Below are 6261 nucleotides of genomic sequence, written 5' to 3' on the forward strand. Positions count from 1 at the left end.
ACTGAGCAATGGCAAAAAATTCATAGTCACCATTATGTATTGTTCTTAAGAAGGATGGAAACTGAATTTTATTGCTCAATAAAGGCAGCCCAGAAGCATAGCTAATCTGTTGAAAAATAACAGCAAGAAGAACAGATATAACTCAACTCTATCATTCTGTGCATAGTTATATATTCCAAATTACTGCATTGGTAACATAATTACACTTGTACTTGGCTGTAAAAAGACACTTGCCCTTCCATTTTTACCCATAAAGGGAACACCCAACACTGCTAATCCAGAGAAAGGTTTTGCCAACAATGCCTTTAGTGCAGGAACATAAAGTTATAAGTGGACTCCTTGTTAGCAATCAGATATTTTTTCTAGATCAACTGATCTGGGTAATGTAATAGAAGAGACAATTTTTGCCCAGTTGCAGTAACACTTAGAAACCAATAAGACATTTGTCTTTAAAGAGATGTTAATGTTAATGGTACCTGCTTATTGGTTGCTGTAGGTGACTAGATCTGTAGAAATGTTGCACCTTTTATTAGATAACCCCTTTATTTCTTCAATACATATATTTATTTTAACCGTGTATGCTGTGTTAATGTCACTTTGTTTATCATAGTTGTGTAACAATAGGCTTTTTTGCACACAATTTATCTGAAGAGGAAAGACAGACATATTGGTGCTCAGCCCAACTATGCAGAAGCGCAAGGAGCATGTGTGGATGGAAATTGTAGGGTCAATACGGAAACAACTTTGAGTCCAATTGACAAGCACAGTGTGGTTACACTTAATTTGGATGCAGATATGTCAGGTACTGACACCATTAATGAAAGTACTTGTGTCCTTGCAGTTCCATATTGGGCAAAGCTCCACTGCAGCTGTCCTGTCTCTTCTGATAAATCATGTGCAAGTGCATCTATTGGCAACTAGGAGCCCTGTAGTTACAATCACCCTTAACATGATGGGAATTCCTGGGATCCCACAATGGATTGTGTTAATAGGTTCAGCAAACTGTGTCAAAAGAACCATGCGCTAATGCCAGTTTTAATGTTGCATGCCATTAGTGACACATTAGCCACAACTTCACTCTGGTTTATGAAGTTGTGTTAGTTTTGACACATCAGGCGTATTTATTGTAGGTGCAACTCACTGTGTGGCTGGAATTCTGGGAAAAAATGTTCCAATTTGCATTTGAAAATTGCACTTTTAACACTAGACTGAACTTATAAATAACCCTTGCGATTGTAAATGAGGCATATAATAAAGTATTACATTTATGATCCTGTGGTTTTTATTCTAATTATAATCACAGAGAGTAGTTTAACATTACTACAAAGGGGTAATGTACCTGCGGATATCTGTACAATCCCAAGATCCTTGCTAGGGGCTCTGAGGCCTTAGAGGGCAAGTCGCCAACAATAGCCAGTGGCATAAGGTCCTTGTTGCAGTGAAAGTTTGGCACTCCATTTTTTTTCCCAGATAAAATCCATGTTGCTCCTATTAGTGACCGTATCTCATTATAACAGGAATCATAGAGGTGGAAGCCCAGTGTTATATTGGGTAAAAGATCATTTGATTCATTAATTTCCATGATTGCAAACACCATTGCGAGTAGGAAGCGATAAAATCTAATTTGAAAACTTAAAAACAAAAGAAAAGGAACTGTAAAAAGGACAAAGTGTTCAAATGACTATGAATACTGTCCTTACTCTATATTCTCATATATATCATGCGCAGTAACGCTCTATGAAAGGTTTAGAGCTGCACTGTAAAACAGAGTATGGTGCATACGTGGGCGGAGCAAGCTGCTGCACCCTATCAGAAGCTGGTTGCTTGGCTACTGTCATGAGGTAGAAAATCACACATAACTCATGGATATACTGTGGGAATGATTTTCTGTTAACAGAAGTGAGCTTCGATCTGATTGGAGAACAAGTCAGAGAGATGCAATAAGATTTTTGCTCACTTCTAAAGAAAGAAAATCATGCCCACCACTTAGGAAAGAGAAGAATGGAAAGTTTGGGCAGACTGTTTATTGAGTTTAATTACAGGAGTAATCAGAGGAAGAAGGAAGGAAAGGGGGATACTGAAAATGAGCCGGAGGGGAATGGGCATTCATAGCAGTAATTTTGTGGGAAAATATAACAATAAAGGTAAAAAAAGCTAACAAGTTAGAGCATAAAGGCACCATAAGGAGAAGGGGGAGCATAATAGGAAGGAGCAATAAGAGAAGAGAAAAGCCAAAAAGAGTGGTGGGCATTTAACCAGGCATGTATATAGCTCCTGTAACTGCTCTGTGCTGAACATCAGTACAAACACTACAGCATAAATGGATTGAGAAGGAAAAAAGGCAGAATATCTAAGGGAGCAGAAAGAAAGAAACACAAGATGAAAATTTGCAGAGAAGAAAATGAAAGGAAAGAGAAGAGATAGCAGGGTAAAAACAAGTGTTGCCACCTTTCTGGCTTCTTTCCTACCAACTTGGGGGGGGGGGGGCATGTTTGTAAGGGGAAAGGCATGTGATATTGGGGGGTGGGATTGTGACACAATTATGGGTGGAGCCAGACACTATTGAGGACATTGAAGTAAACTTTGTAGAGTGGGCTAGAGGGGTATCTGGATGACCAGAGGTGGATCAGAGGCACACAGTGGCATACATGGTTGATAACATGTGCAGACAAACAAAGTGGATTTTGGGAGGAAATGTAAGAGTATGCATTTTATGTCAAAATCCTCTTTATGGGGACAATTCATCAACATTCTCGTGTTAGTGGTTCCAGTGGTTTTTGAAACCACGAAAAAGCTCATTTTCCACTAAAACCACAAATGCCAAGTTATCTATCGAAACTTCCTTTTCAAAAAATAAAGAACGAATGAAAAATAAATAAATAAGTGTGGATTGAATTTGAATTTGAATCCAAACATAAAATGGCCGGAACTCACATAATACACAGTAGTAAGAGGGCCTGGGTGCAGTTCATCACAAGAAGAGATCGAGCCTGAAGCAGAAATCTGCACATCTCAGGTCTTATGAAGCATGAAGAATCGTTTATTTGAGACTAAGGCTAATGTCACACAGAACGTAGTCTCCACAAGCTGAAAAACGCTTGCCGAGAAGCTGCCCCAATACTGTACAAATCTACTACTTGAATAAAATAACACTAAAGCACAGACCAAACTATCTAAGGAAAGAGTCCTACCAGAAAGGCTCCCTCCAATGAAGCAAATTGGACATGAAAACAAGCACATTGTGGGACCCAACAGGATTAACACAGGAAGAAATCCTGCCACTCAGCCAGGGAACAACAAATCTAACAGTGTTAGCCCTAGAAAAGCCAAGATAAACTGTAAAAACCCTATCATGGCCTTGTCCCCAATAGCGAAGCAGTGCTGCAATGAAACAAGTACTCAGAGTAGGCCTCCATTAGAGTTGTCTAGAATAACCTAGAATTCTAGTACAGTTGATATAGAGAACTGTGTTAAACAGTAAAATCTAAAAATGTAATTGTTTTAAAGGAATTACAATATAATGTACTGTTACGCTGCACTGGTAAAACTGATGGACTTGCTTTATGGCCAGGGTAAAATATGTTGCAAAGTCTATGTTCTTAATAGGGTAGTTCACCTTTAATTTAACTTTTAGTATGATATAGACAGTGGTATTATGAAACAATTCTCTACTGGTCTTCATGTTTTGTTTTTTGTGGTTCTTTAGTTATTTAGCTTTTTGTTTAGCGGATCTCTAGTTTGGAATTTCAGCAGCTATCTGGTTGCTAGGGTCTTGTTTACCTTGGCAACCAGGCAGTGGTTTGAATGAGAGGCTGGAATATGAGTAGGAGAGGGACTGAAAAGAAAGATAAGGAATAAAAAGTAACAATTTTAACAAAGCTGTTGCCTCACAGAGCAATAGTTTTTGGATGCTGGGGTCAGTGACCCCCCCATTTTGAAAGCTGGAAAGATGTAGGAAAGGAAAGCAAATAATTCAAAAACTATATAAAAAAATAAATAATGAAGACCAATTGCAAAGTTGCTAGGAACAGCATATTCTATAGCATACTAAAAAGTAATATGTCATGCCTAAATCATCATAGTAGTACCATGTGCTGCAGTAAAAGCCATCTATCAGTAATGTGGCAGTCATTTATTAGTTAAGAACAGAAGGTAATTACTGATCCTTCATGCTCCATAAGACCTGAGATATGTGGATATTTGTTTATATATTTTTTATATCCTGTATATGAGATGGAGGTTGAGAGAAACTTTAGACAGTTGATGGGAGGGGGAGGGAAGATGACCAGAGAGGGACCATGCATAGGGGAAAGGGAGACAGGAGAGGCATCATACGAGGGGGGGAAAAGACAGAATGGACACGGAGGGGCAGGGAGAGCAAGGCCTGAGAGGGCAGTAAAGAGGGGCTGATATCTGACAGGGAGTGAGACACAGTGCCCTGTGAAGTGAGAAAATGCTGTGCCTGGGATTAATATGGGAGGGGGACAAAGGTACATTATCCACTATATTACCTGCATGTCAGAATATGTCATTTTTAACACAGAGAGAAATGTGCACTGTGTGCTCTCTATCCATGGCCCCTGTGCAGCCCCCACCAGTGTGCATTAGGCTCTGCAAAAAGATAACCTGCCCTTATTTTTAAGTGACAAGGACAGATCACACTGGCTGCTCAGCAATTACTGCTTGCCATAGAAACTGTAGAAGCTGTAAGATCCCATGCATGGTCCATGGGGCTGCAGCTGTATTTCAGGCCCACTCACTATACCAGCTCCATTCTATCTTCCATGTCTTCACATCTCAATGTGGCCATTTTAATAAGGTACTGGAATGGCATCTAATATGTGGGGTGAGGGTTTTTCACCATACCTCGTCTACTAAAAAAGCAAACATTATATAAACCCAAAAAGGGTTGTTTTGCCACCAATGTGGATGAAGGTACTGTTTTATTATTACAGAGAAAAAGTAACAATAATAAAAACATTAAAATTAAGAGCTTGTAATACAGAGCTCTCTGGATACCAGGCTTTCCAGATAATGGATTCCATATCGGTATTTATTTGTTAAACCAGATATTATACTGAAAACAATGACACAGATGGACGTACCTGCTGCACTGAAGAGGTTGAGGACATTCCCTATAGGTTATTACAGGAAGAGTTGCTTCTGCATGAATAGGAAAGAGGCCTCCCAGTGTGATATCTCCAGGGAGAGAATAGCCACTGACTTCTTCAGTAACCAGTCTGCAGCCTTCTAATAATGTTTCACATCCACCATCTTTGTACCATAAAAGTATTAGCAACAGACGGCAAAGCATAATGGTAATTAGAGGCAAATCCATTCTGTTTATTGGCCTGTTGTTTGGAAAGTAAAGTGAAAACTGAGATTCTATATTATAGTGAAAATACACTTGCTGTAAATGCATTCAGTGGAGTGGATATCAGACATTCTGTTCTGCTCTGTGCTGTAAAATACAGTTTCTATTTATGCATTTATATATTTCCTACTGAGTAATAAAGAGTATTTAGGACTAATGGAATTGCACCATATGAACATGGGATGTCGCTGGCTACAAGGTAAGTACAAATGCAGCCAACGGGCTGATGTGGGATGTACAGAAGGCAAAGTTAGATGCAGAGTGCTGAATGTAACAACAATTGTAAATGTACCAAAATACTATAAATCATCAAATGGAATACTTTAATTGTATTTGAGGACAAGGGACAGCTAACTCTGGAACTGGATAATAGCTATGTTCTTAAATGCAATGGCTCCGTCATCCTTTTCAAGTTTTCTAAAATATGTCAAGGAACAAACCTCATGACTGAGAAAAATCTGGAAACAAACTATTTTCTGTGCCTCATTTTTACATAGGCCATTGCTGCATAAATATCTAATGTACAGTGTAAATATAGGGAGCGGATGGAAACAGATAAACATTTGTGTATGAAGCCTCCAAGCCACTGAAGTGTAAATTGACATACATACTATTATAATAGGATGCAGCACAGCTTTCATATACAGGTATAGGGTCATTTAGCTGGAAATTAATTATGCAGCAAGCTCTGAATTACTGGAAGGTAGAGATGAGCACATTTTTTCACCAGGCATGGATTTGCTGCAAAATTCCACATTTTTAATCGGCAGATTTTCTTTTGTGAAACTTCTGCGCAAATTTGCCCGACTAAAACACTTGTGTAACAATACCTGGTGGTCTAGTGGGGTTGCGGGGACGCCCGCCGTCATCATCTAGGCGCGCGTGCC

The sequence above is a fragment of the Xenopus tropicalis genome, chromosome 8 (genome assembly GCF_000004195.4).
Source record: "Xenopus tropicalis strain Nigerian chromosome 8, UCB_Xtro_10.0, whole genome shotgun sequence".
Taxonomy (NCBI): Eukaryota; Metazoa; Chordata; class Amphibia; order Anura; family Pipidae; genus Xenopus; species Xenopus tropicalis.